Source organism: Pristiophorus japonicus, chromosome 10 (assembly GCF_044704955.1).
Source record: "Pristiophorus japonicus isolate sPriJap1 chromosome 10, sPriJap1.hap1, whole genome shotgun sequence".
Taxonomy (NCBI): domain Eukaryota; kingdom Metazoa; phylum Chordata; class Chondrichthyes; family Pristiophoridae; genus Pristiophorus; species Pristiophorus japonicus.
The window spans coordinates 163,282,913-163,295,609 of NC_091986.1; the positions used below are offsets into that span (position 1 = coordinate 163,282,913).

The 12,697-nt window shown below is 43.0% G+C and overlaps 1 protein-coding gene across 3 annotated transcripts in view; it reads left to right on the forward strand.

Annotated features, from left to right (window-relative positions):
• The first annotated feature begins 768 nt into the window (after positions 1-768).
• Positions 769-12,697, forward strand: part of wasf3b (WASP family member 3b) — a 168,980-nt gene continuing 157,051 nt past the window's right edge. For all 3 annotated transcript variants that reach the window (XM_070892274.1, XM_070892278.1, XM_070892275.1), the window contains exon 1: positions 769-907. The gene's annotated coding sequence lies outside the window, so the exon portion shown is untranslated. The remainder of the gene's footprint in view (positions 908-12,697) is intronic.

The window sequence follows — 12,697 nt, forward strand, 5'->3', positions numbered from 1 at the left end:
TTTAGGCGTAAGCGAGTCATAGCCATAACTACATTACGTTCAAGTATCCGAGATCTTTTAAGTCCTACATCAATATTCGAGAGAACAACTAAAACCAGACCATCATATCATTTGGCGAAACACTGTGCAAGCAAGGTAATATTGAAATTCCGATTAGTGCTATTTCTCACAAGCTGATTTTCACACAGTCGCTGCCACTTCGTTAAGATAGCGCACATTGATTGAAAGAATTCAAAAGCAAAATATTGCGGATGCTGGAATCTGAAATAAAAACAGAACATGCTGGAAATCTCAGCAGGTGAAGCAGCATCTGTGGATTTCTGGTCTGTGACCCTGCAGATTCAAGTGTTTTCCGGGAATTGTATCCTTGCGTTGAACATTTGGCAGGCAAACGAAAGTTAAAACAATTTTTTGACGAAGACCTTATGCCCTTTTTAAATACATACAATGCACAATCTAATAATGATTTTTAGAACGGTCCTTCATCGCCGGAGAAAAAAGGTGCAATGGACTAAAGTGAGGATTTCCCCTGATAACATGGAAAGATATTCCTTAAATTTGGCCTGTGAGAAACCTGCTCCGGGAGAAAGCCGGCGCGCTCGACGGATAACCGACGCAGCGCGCACCCGTCACACGAACCCGATCACGGCCCTTTCCTTAGCAGTCCTCCCATTGGATGTCGGGGACAGTGGAATTTCAGAGCCGACGCTCCCGAGTGGCCAACGCACACGTCAATCAGAGCGTGCCAGCGATCAGGTTTGATGAGCTCGGAATCCTCGGCTTGCGATGGGCGCTCGAGCGTTTTCACGGTGCTGAAACGAATGAACGAACAAGACAAATAGATAGAGAGAAAAAACCCTGTAATTTTAACAAATAATTCCCGATCGGTGTAAACAGTTCACCCGAGGTAAGAGCGGCGAGAGAGAGAGAAAAGAGACTCCGGCGGATCCGTTAAGTTTCTGGTGGTCACTGTTCGATCGGATCCAGCCGGTCGGCGGGGAGCCGCTACTCGGCTTTTATAATAATTACACCGTAGTCACAGCCAGGCGACGGGAGCAGATGGCAGGCCGGTGACAGCAGAAAGTTACATGTGAAATAACGGGCGTTTTAGTTGTATGTAAATCGCTTGCTAATGACCGTGTGAAGTAACTGCTCTTGTCGGCTGCCTTTTTATCCGACGTTGCGGTTTTCTGGTCATTGTTATGCGGGTTGAATGAGGACAGAGGCAGTCAGTCGATAGCCTCCCTGACCCGAGAGGACAACTCCTCCAGGGAAAAGACCGTTCTCTTTCACTCCTGGTTATAGGGCTTCTAATTTACAGTGCGTCTGTTTAATTGGCCAACATGTCGCTTTGTAATGGCATAACCTGGTGGTTTTAGTTTTGTCACATTGGTTTTAATGTTTATATACAAACATGTTCGAGAGCCATCAACACGTATTGTTAGTTGAGTGTGCATCTATGTAAAGATCAAATTTAAAAAATTGTTTCTAACTTAGTTCAAAACTCTTAATAAAACTAAAATCAGGATGTTTTCAGCAGCAATAATTTAATAAACGCCGGGGCATGGTTGTCCGCACGAGTAAAAATAAGCCAGTACTGATGCATTCACGGGTTGAATAGTAACCAATATATTGTAAAACAAAACAGATAAAACAATACACAACGGATAAAACCTTTTTCAACCTTATTTTATATGGAGGACCTATGTAAATATGGACACACTGGCTGCGACTCCCTGATGAACGTCTGCATGACCATGTCAGCTACTTAATGGAAAACAGTATTATAATCGCAGAAAAAAATATTTTTATTGGTCGACAGCAACAGAAATAATGTGCTAGTAAGTCAACATATACAGAAATCTGATAGCAGATGGACAGTAATTTGAAAACCTCGAGGACTCTCGAGGTCAAGGGACCCCAGTTTGAAAAACTATATATTAAGCCCTGTAGATATAATTCTAAGGATCAGTTGCAACACTCTTAAATTTTCTTAGACATATCATGATGTTAATTACAGTTTTATATAACCAATAGTGCAGCATTTTTGACCTGGGCAATAGTTTGCACTAGTACTAAATTATGTTAAAATGATTCCATTCGAAAATATCATAAAGCAATATGTTTCTTATAGTCAAGGTAAATTCAAGATACTATTTAACTAATGAAGGGGGTGGGAAGATTCAGAAAAAGTAAATTTAAAAGAAGCAAGAGAAATGTCAAGGCTCTAGAGCAGAGTTTTGGGTAAAAATAAGCAAAGTGGATCAGGAAGGGACAGAGAGTGTAACAAAGATAATAAGGCATCAGTGACTAAGGTGACATCAGGGAAACATTAAAAAGTCAAAGCACGAAGCATTCGCAACAAAATAGATGAATTAATAGCGCAGATAGAAATTAGTAGTTTAATCCAATAGCCATTATGGAGACATGGTTGCAAAGTGGCTAAGGTTGAGATCTAAATATTCCAGGACACTTAACTTTTAGAAGAGATAGACAAATGGAAAAGGAGGAGGGGTAGCCCTGATAATAAAGGATGGTATAAATACAGTACAGAGAAAGGATCTTAGTTCCAAAAATCAAGAAATAGAATCAGTTTGGGTGGAGCTAAGAAACAGCAAAGGGCAGAAACATTGGTGGGAGTTGTTTATAGGTTCCCAAACAGTAGTTGTAATGCAGGGCAAAGTATAAATCATAAAATTAGAGGTGCATGTAACAAGGTACAGTAATCATGGGGGACTTTAATCTACATATGGACTGGGCAAACCAAATTTGCAGTAATAATGTGGAGGACAAATTCATGGAATGTATACAAGATAGCTTTCTAGATCACTATGTTGAGGAACCAACTAGGGAACAGGTTATTTTAGATCTAGTACTGTTCAATGAGAAAGGGTTCATTAATAACCTTGTAGTAAAATGGTCTTTAGGGAAGAGTGACCATAATATGATAGAATTTTATATTGAGTTTGAAAATGATTTAGTTAAATCCGAAGCTAGGGTCTTAAATCTAAACAAAGTAAACTATGTAAGTATGAGGGGTGAGTTGGCTAAGGAAGATTGGGAAACTACATTAAAAAGGTATAACAGTAGACAAGCAATGGATAGCATTTAAAGAATTAATACATAATTTACAACAAATATACATTCATTTCAGGCACAAAATCCCCACAAGAAAAGTGGTCCAACTGTGGCTAACAAGAGAAGTTAAAAATAGTATTAGATCAAAGGAAGAGGCTTATAATGTTGCCAAGAAGAAGATTGGGAGGATTTTAGAATTCAGCAAAGGAGGACCAAGAAATTGATAAAGAAAGGGACAATAGAATATGAGAGTAAACTAGTGAGAGACATAAAAACAGACTGTAAAAGCTTCTCTTGGTACGTAAAAAGGAAAAGATCAGCAAAAGTAAATGTGGGTCCCTTACAGGCTGAGACAGGACAAATCATAATGGGGAATAAGGAAATGGCAGGAAAATGAAACAAATACTTTGTGTCTGTCTTCATGGAATACGACCCCAAAAAAACCTGCCATAAATAGTGGCGAACCAATGGTCTAGCGAGAATGAGGAACTGAAATAAATTAGTATTATTAAAAAATTATACTGGAGAAATTAATGGGACTGAAAGCTGATAAATCCCCTGGACCTCATGGCCTACATTCTAGGGTTTTGAAAGAGGTGGCTATAGAGATAGTGGATGCATTGGTTGTCATCTTCCAAAATTCCATAGATCCTAGAACGGTTCCCGTGGATTGGAAGGTAGCAAATGTAACCCCACTATTTAAGAAAGGAGGGAGAGAGAAAATGGGGAACTACAGACCAGTTGGCCTGACATCAGTAGTAGGGAAAATGCTAGAATCCATTATTAAGGATGTGGTAACAGGGCACTTAAAAAATAATAATAGAATTCGGCAGAGTCAACACGGATTTATGAAAGGGAAATCATGATTGATGAATCTGTTAGAGTTTTTTGAGGTTGTGGACTAGTAGAGCAGATAAGGGGGAACCAGTGGATGTGGTGTATTTGGATTTTCAGAAGGCATTCGATAAGGTGCCACACAAGAGGTTATTAAACAAAATTAGGGCTCATGGGATTGGGGATGATATACCAGCATGGATTGAGGATTGGCTAACCGACAGAAAACAGAGTAGAAATAAACGGGCCAATTTCGGGTTGGCAGTCTGTAACTAGTGGGGTAACACAAGGATCAGTGCTTAGGCCTCAGCTATTCACAATCTATATCAATGATTTGGATGAAGGGACCAAATGTAATATATCCAAGTTTGCTGATGATACAAAGCTAGGTGGGAATGTAAGTTGTGAAGAGGATGCAAAGAGGCTTCAAGGGGATATAGACAGGTTAAGTGAGTTGGCAAGAACATGGAGAAATGTGAAGTTATCCACTTTGGTAGGAAAATTAGAAAAGCAGAGGATTTTTTAAATGGTGAGAGATTGGGGAATGTAGGTATTCACAGGGACCTGGGTGTCCTTGTACATAAACTACTGAAAGTTAACATGCAGGTACAGCAAACAATTAAAAAAGCAAATGGGATGTTGGCCTTTATTACAAGAGGATTTGAGTATAAGAGTAAAGATGTCTTACTGCAAGTAAGTCATGCAAGTGGCCCTGGTGAGATCACTGCTAGAATGTTGTGTACAGTTTTGGTCTCCTTACCTAAGGAAGGATATACTTGCCATAGAGGGAGTGCAACAAAGGTTCACCAGACTGATTCCTGGGATGGGGGGATTGTCCTATGAGGAGAGATTGAGTAGACTAGGCCTATATTCTCTAGAGTTTAGGTCTCATTGAAACATACAAAATTCTTACAGGGCTTGACAGGGTTGATGCAGGGAGGAGGTTTCCCCTGGCTGGGGAGTCTAGAATCGGGGGTCACAGAATAAGGGGTTGGCCATTTAAGACTGAGATGAGGAGAAATTTCTTCACTCACAGGTTGGTGAATCTTTGGAATTCTCTACCCCAGAGGGCTGTGGAGGCTCAGTCTTTGAGTATATTCAAGACAGAGATCGATAGATTTTTGGATATTAAGGGAATCATGGGATATGGGGATAGTGAGGTAGGAGATCAACCATGATCTTATTGAATGGTGGAGCAGGCTCTAAGGGCCAAATGGCCTCCTCCTGCTCCTATTTCTTATGTTCTTATGCTTCAACAATGTAAACCATTGGTGTAAAATTGCTATCTTCCCTTTGAGAATTTAAAAGTAACAATTGTTCTGGCTACTACAGTGGATTGTGAAGATTCTCCACAACCTACCACAGCAGAGGCCTTTGAAGCTCTTGCATTTGTGAAGTGAATTGCTTTCCTGCCGTAAATAATGGTAGAACCTGTCCCAAGAGTTAGATTATGAGGAGAGATTACATGAACTCTGTTGGTATTCCCTGAAAGGTTAAGATGTGATTTGATTGAGGTTTTTAAGATTTTGAAAGGAATTGATAGGGTAGATAGAGATAACCTTTTGTTCACTGGTGGGGGTGTCCAGAGCAAGGGGACATCACCTTAAAATTAGAGCAAGTCCATTCAGGAAAGAAGTTGTGGAACACTTCAAGGGGGTTGGAGTATAATAGTAAGAAAGTCTTGTTACAGTTGTACAGGGCCTTGGTGAGACCGCACCTGGAGTACTGTGCACAGTTTTGGTCTCCTTATCTAAGGAAGGTTCACTAGATTGATTCCTGGGATGAGAGGGTTGTCTTGTGATGAGAGATTATGTAGAATGGGCCTATTCTCTGGAGTTTAGAAGAATGAGAAGTGATCTCATTGAAACATACGATTCTGAAGGAGTCGATGCTGAGAGGTTGTTTCCCCAGGCTGGAGTGTCTAGAACTAGAGGGTACAGTCTCAGGATAAGGGGTAGGCCATTTAAGACAGATGAGGAGGAATTTCTTCACTCGGAGGGTTGTGAATCTTTGGAATTCTCTGCCCCAGAGGGCTGTGGATGCTGAGTCTCTGAGTATATTCAAGGCTGAGGTAGATAGAATTTTGGACTCTAGGGGAATCAAGGGATATGGAGATTGGGCAGGAAAGTGGAGTTGAGGTCAGTGATCAGCCATGATCTTATTCAATGGTGGAGCAGGCTAGAGGAGCCGTATGGCCTAATCCTGCTCCTAATTCTTATGTTCTTATGCAAAGGATGGTAGAAGTGTGGAACACACTCCCACAAAAAAGCAGTAGATGCTTGCTCAATTAATAATTTTAAATCCGAGATCAATAGATTTTTCTAGACAAGGGCATAAAAGGATATGGATCAAGGCAGGTGGATGGCGTTAAGATACAGATCAGCCATGATCTCATTGAATGCCAGAACAGGCTTAAGGGACTGAATGGTCTACTCGTGTTCCTATGTTCCTATTAGCGCACCCACAATTTTGTCGCACAAATTAATATTTTTAAGCAGTATTTTCATTCTATTGCATCATGGTCTATACTTGGATAAATGGATTTGGACTTGTGTTTGTGTCTAGGGTTTTTATATTTAATTCTTAAATTGGCTCATGAGTTGTCCTACATAAACTGATTCAATTAAATAACACAGCTACAGTTTGGCAATCAGCATGAATAAACGACAGCACTGAATACCATTTAACTCTAAGCTCACCTCAGATCAACATTTGGGCTGCACACAATTCAATGTACTACTAATATCTGCTTCGTTTAATTACATTGCCCACATTAGAGTTGGTGCCATCAAAAGATTTGGTATTAGTGTTTACAGTAATATAGCTCTAAAAGGTATTTATTCATTGCATAGATCAACACAATTTAAATGATAAAACGCAGAAGAATAAATTTGGTTTTCAGCAATAGCATACTGTTAAGTTCAATTTAATATAGTGTAACAGAATTACAGTATTGCAGCCATAGCTGGTTTCAGTTTAAAGTATAAGATTAATTCAGTTTCCAAGATCACTTGCTTGGCGGAGTTAGCTTTTGTAGTCTTTTAATTTGTGGTGCATGAAGCACTTTAGCTATTAAGGTGCAAGATGAATGCAAATTCTCTCTTTTCCTCTCCACCATGATAGATAGGGCCCTCGACCAAGTCTGTCGCATTTCCTTAACTTCTGCACTCACCCCATCTCTGCCCTCCTGAGTTGTGATGTGGTCCCCCTTGTCCTTGCTTTCTACCTCAATAGCCTCTGCATTTGACCATTCATCTCCTGCTATTCCTGCACCTCCAACATAACCCCACCACCAAATCCATCTTCTCTTTAATCCCCTTTCAGCATTCCAAAGGGACCAGTCCCTCTATGGCACCCTGATCGATTCTTCCATCACCCCTGACACCTACTGTCGTTCCCCTGGCATCTTCCCATGCGAGTGCAGAAGATGCAACACCTGTGAATTCACCTCCTCTCACATTACCATTCAGACACCCAAGTCCTTCCAGGTGAGAAAGTAATTTATGTACTTTCTCCAACCTAGTGCACTGCATTCGCTGCTCATGATGCAGTCTCCTCTACATTGAGGAGACCAAATGTAGATTAGGTGATCGCTTTGCTGAATTGCAGATTTTATCTGCAAGTGTGACTCTGAGCTTCCTGTCGCTTGCCAATTTAATTTTCCATCCCACTGATTTTTTAAAATTCATTCACGGAACCACTGGTAAGGCCAGCATTTATTACCCATCCCTAATTGCCATTAAGAAGGTGATGGCGAATTATCTTCTTGAACTGCTCCAGTCCTGGTACTCTTGTCATAGCAGTTTGGTATAACTGAGTGGCTTGCTAGGGCAGTTAAGAGTCAACCACATTGCTGTGGGCCTGGAGTCAGACCAGATAAGGACGACAGATTTCCTTCTCTAAAGGATATTAGTGAACCAGATGGGTTTTTACTATAATTTGACAATTTCATGCTCACCATTACCGATACTAGGGGCGAGAAATTAAACGGGGCGCTAACTTTTTAAATTTTGAAAATTTAGCGCCAGGCACAAAGGATTCTGAAGTTCTTCTAAATTGGGCTTTAGCGCCCCAGGAAGGAAGGAAGGCAGTAAATCAAGCGCTAATGACCTCAGTGGCGCTACCACCAGACACTACCGAATTTCAGGTGACTTGCATTCAGCAATCATCTCCAATCCTTCACACTGGCTCATTCCAGCTCTTAAAGGAGCAGTTCTATCAATCTGCAGCTGCTCATTTTCACTACTCCTGCAACTGAAGTCGACTAAGACCAACTGAAAGACCTCATGGCTATGGCTGCTCCCAATTAAAATCGAAGGGAGAGAACTTGTCAATTCAATGACGCCGCATTGGAGGCATTGGTGGCGGCAGTGGAACAAAGGAGGGAAGCGCTGTTCCTGGTAAGTGGAAGGAGGTCAATACCCCAAGTTTTCAGGGCAATATGGAGGGAATTGGCACAGGAGATCTCGGCCAGTAGTTTTGTGGAACATAGCCTGACACAGTTCTGTAAAAAGTTCAACGACCTCAGTCGGGTGGTCATGGTGATTACAAGCTTCAACAGGTCCTATATACTAGCATCTGAACCTCTGTCTGTGCACACTGCGCAAAGCATAACTCTCCCACCAAACATCTGCAACTATTCAAAATCACATCCTCATCTCATGCCTTGCCTACATTCACAGCTATTCAACGATGGCAGGCATATCTCCCAGACACACAGCTGGACTCTGACTCACATACATTCCTTTCTTTTGCAGGCCAAGATGGCACACAATAGGAGGCAGCAGCAGAGGACAGGCGGGGGTGAACCTCAGCTCCAGCAATTCTCAGACCTGGCCTCAGAGTGATGCGACTCATTGGGCAGCAGGTGGGCGCTGTGACCGTCTGTGACATTGACTCTGCTGGGGGCAATAACGGTATCTTCATCCCTCTCCTTTTCTCATCCCACTTCCCTCTCACATCAGAAGGCTTTATCACTTTCCAACTCCTGATACTGTCTGTATTCCCTGCTTCATTTCTGCCCTCCTGCCCTCACCTTAACAGCAGTCTTGTGCTTTTATGCTTTCACATAATCAGCCAGCAGATGACCAGCCTGTCGCTGAGCCCCTCCAATGAGAGTAACGAAGGAGAAGAGGAGGAGGACCCAAGCACAACGTCACTGCATCTTGCATCTCTCACCACCTCAGAGACTGGCACTATGCGTTCGTTAGAGGCAAGCTTAGTAGAGATCTCTACACTGAGTGTTGCACCGGGGTAAGCGGGCTGCAGCAAGGCCAAGGGGAAAGGGTAGCTTGGCGGCCAGCTCCGTCCAGGAAGAGTTCGTGCGCGAGTTCTGCTGCACAGGACTCCGATGAGGATCTCGATGGGGAGGCGTTCACAACAAGGGTGTTGGCCATGCTCCGAGATGATAGGTGCAATGGCAAGGGTGCCCGAGAGCCTCTTGGCAATGGTAAGGAGCGTGAAAGAGTCCGCCTCCAACATTGCACATAGCTTTGCGCACACCATGGACCCCATCATTTCTAGTCTGAAGACGATGGTAGATTCCCAGAGAGACCGTAGGGACACAGACCTCATGATGCATGTTATGGACAATGTGGCAGCTTCCATTGCAGCACAGTTGGAAGCAACGCAACATCTTAGTGCTGTAATGCAGAGAATGGTTGCTGGCATCGAAGCTCAGACTGCCCTTATGCAGTCTCAGCTGGATGCCACGCGAGCTCTGACAGTGCCATCATCGCTGGGTCCACCACAGTCGACTGGGGATCTCATGGTATCGCAGCAGACTACCAATCTGTGCTCCAGCAGATTGGTAGGGATGCTGAGGTGCTGCCCCCGGGGAGTGACAGTGGGGTCAGTGGAGCAGGAACCTGCTGTCCTCTCTCAGGATGACAGCATTCCTGATCCCACCACTGCCATTCACCATTGCACTTGTCACTGCCTGTCATCCAGCCAGCCTAGACTGCTGCCGCCCAACCTGAGGTGATGCAGTCTACAGCTGGGTCTTCCAGGCCCAGAGCTGGTTGAGGGCGTCCTGCAAGGTCATCTGTAATCTCTGGCCCTGACACTCAGCAGCCTTCCACCAGCTGTGCTGCAGCCACTGGGAGACACTACGAAATGGCAGTAGAATAGGTAAAGGTAGTGTTAAGAAGTTTTCCACAAGGGTAAATCGTAAACTTAACTGTTGTGTATCTATATATTTTATATATATATGCAGTTATTTTTTTCTGTTATAAATTTAATTGGAATGTTGCATATTTGGTGCTGTCTCTCATTTCAGTTTTGGGGCTCTGGTATGGAATGAGAAATTGATGTAATGATGGGAACGTGCAGACCACTGGGAATTAGCGTGGACTTCATTGGAACCGAAGCCTGATGAGGTGCTAGTGGACCACCCTTCCAGAAGGCCAATTGAGTATCTGCCTCCTCCATTGTTGCTGCTGCTCTTCCTCATCTTCTTCGTCCTGCTCCTCGTCCTCCTCCTCCTCCTGAGGTGGTGGAGCTATGCCTGGTGGCAATGGCTGCGTCCTCATGATAGCTAAGTTGTGCAGCATGCAGCAGACGACGACGAAAAGGGACACCCGCTCAGCCGAGTATGGAGGACTTCTCCCAAGCGGTCAAGGCAGCGGAACCATTGCTTGAACACTCCGATGGTCTGCTCAGTGATGTTCCTGGTGGCAGCATGGCTCTCATTATATGAGTGCTGGGCAGGAGTGTTGGGGTTGCGGAGGGGAGTCGTGAGTTAGGTGGAGAGTAGATAGCCCTTGTCTCCGAGCAGCCGGCTGAGAGCTTGACATGGTGGCTGGAAGAGAGCTGGCACACCGGTCTGGCACAGGATGAATGTATCGTGGCTGCTGCCAGGATAGCGGGAATTGACAGTAAGGATTTGTTGTGTGTGGTTGCACATTAAGTGAGTGGTAGCCTTTGCGATTACGGAATACCTCAGGATTGTTGGGCAATGCCAGAAAAGTGACGGGTGCAGCCAGTGGCGCCCTGCACCATGGGGAAGCCGCTATCTCGGCAAAACTGTGAATGTAGGCAAGGCATGTGATGAGGACGTGAGATGGGAGTAGCTGCACATGTTTGGTGGGTGAGTGTTTGGGGAGTGATGGTTTGCACAGTGTGCACAGACAGGTTCAGAGGTTGATATGTAGGAGCATGTACTTACCTTGACCACCCAACTGAGGTCGTTGAATTTCTTCCGGCACTGTGTGAGAGTTTGTTGAATTACTGTGCTGTCTGACACCTCCTTTGCCACTTCCCTCCACATGGCCCAGAGGACTTGGGGCAATGGCCTCCTTCCAGTTGCCGGGAAGAGCACTTCCCTCCTTCGTTCGACTGCCCCCTCCAATCACGAAATTAAAATGACAGCTGGATTAGCAGCAGCCATACCAAAACGTTGTAGCAGTACTTCTCGGGTCTTCTTCAGATGTAACACTAGTGAAAATGAGCAGCTGCAGCTTGATTATAACCTCCCCTTTAACAGCTAGAGTGAACCAGTGTGAAGGATTGAAGGACGATTGCTGAATGCAAGTCACCTGATATTGGGTAGCGCTCTGGTGTTAGTGCCCCACTGAGGTCATTAGCGCTTGATTTACCGCCCCCTTCCTTCCCGGGGTGCTAAAGCCCAATTTGGAAGAAGTTAAGATTTGTTTGCGCCTGGTGCTAAAATGTCAAATTTTAAAACTGGGGTGCTAATCAAATTTCTCCCCCATACAATCTCTTTCATATTAGGAAACTGGTAAATCGCTATATCAAAACCAGTCTGTCTGCTGTAGTGACGATTCAATCCTTTGTCTTCCTCAAGTTGCAACTTGTTGGCAAATGTCTTCTTTCATTAATGTCTGTCTTAACACCTTGCATACATTTGTATACTATATTTTTGCTGCACTTCAACTCATGTTAACATTCTCAATAACTTTTCCAAAACCTTTCAAAACTTTCAGATGACATCTCAATAAGCTTCTATGAAAACCTCCCAAATTGATGGAAATACTGTTTAGAGCTTATATATTTTGGGCTACTACAAATAAATATAACTTCAGACAAGTTGGCCATTTTGTATAAATTATTTTAATAGATACAATTCTGCTCATCAGACATCTTTTAAAATTGTGGTAAGTTAATATTGTCAATATAAAACTAATTGATTCTACATTTTCAATGAAAATATTAGTGGGATAGCATACAACTATAATTTTAGTCGTAAGGCTTTTCATACACAATTAGGTGATCCCCTTGGGATTGATAATAGCTAGCCAAGGGTCTAAAATACAGTTATTTGGTTTAGCCGATTACTTGTAACGCCACTGCTTCGATATTCGTTGTGGGTGATGTGATCTAAATATAGGTTAATTAACAGTTAATTGCTGTTATGATTGACAGTGTGTACAAATTTCTTCCTCCAGATCAATCCAACACTACCCTCACATGATATTTACATGAAATGACTCCCTCTATTTCTTTTCTTGTATATAATTTTGACACTTTGAGGGCATCCACATGAGACATCAGACATCATACTTCAAACTATCAATCTCACATGGAATTTCTCACATTAAGTCAGAGAATAGGATGACTATTTTACTTCTGTCTTTTTGTGCTGTTTATCTGTCTCTCTCTTGTGCTTTTTCTTTCTCTTCTCTCATTTTAACCTTTTTGTTTCTTTCTCTGTCCTTTTTTTTGCTTCTCTTTTCTTTCCTTTTGGGTGCAAGGTTGTGGGTGATGTGATTTAGTGGAGAAAGGAAACACAACAGCGGGCTGCATTTTGTGATTGTAAGGAAATTGT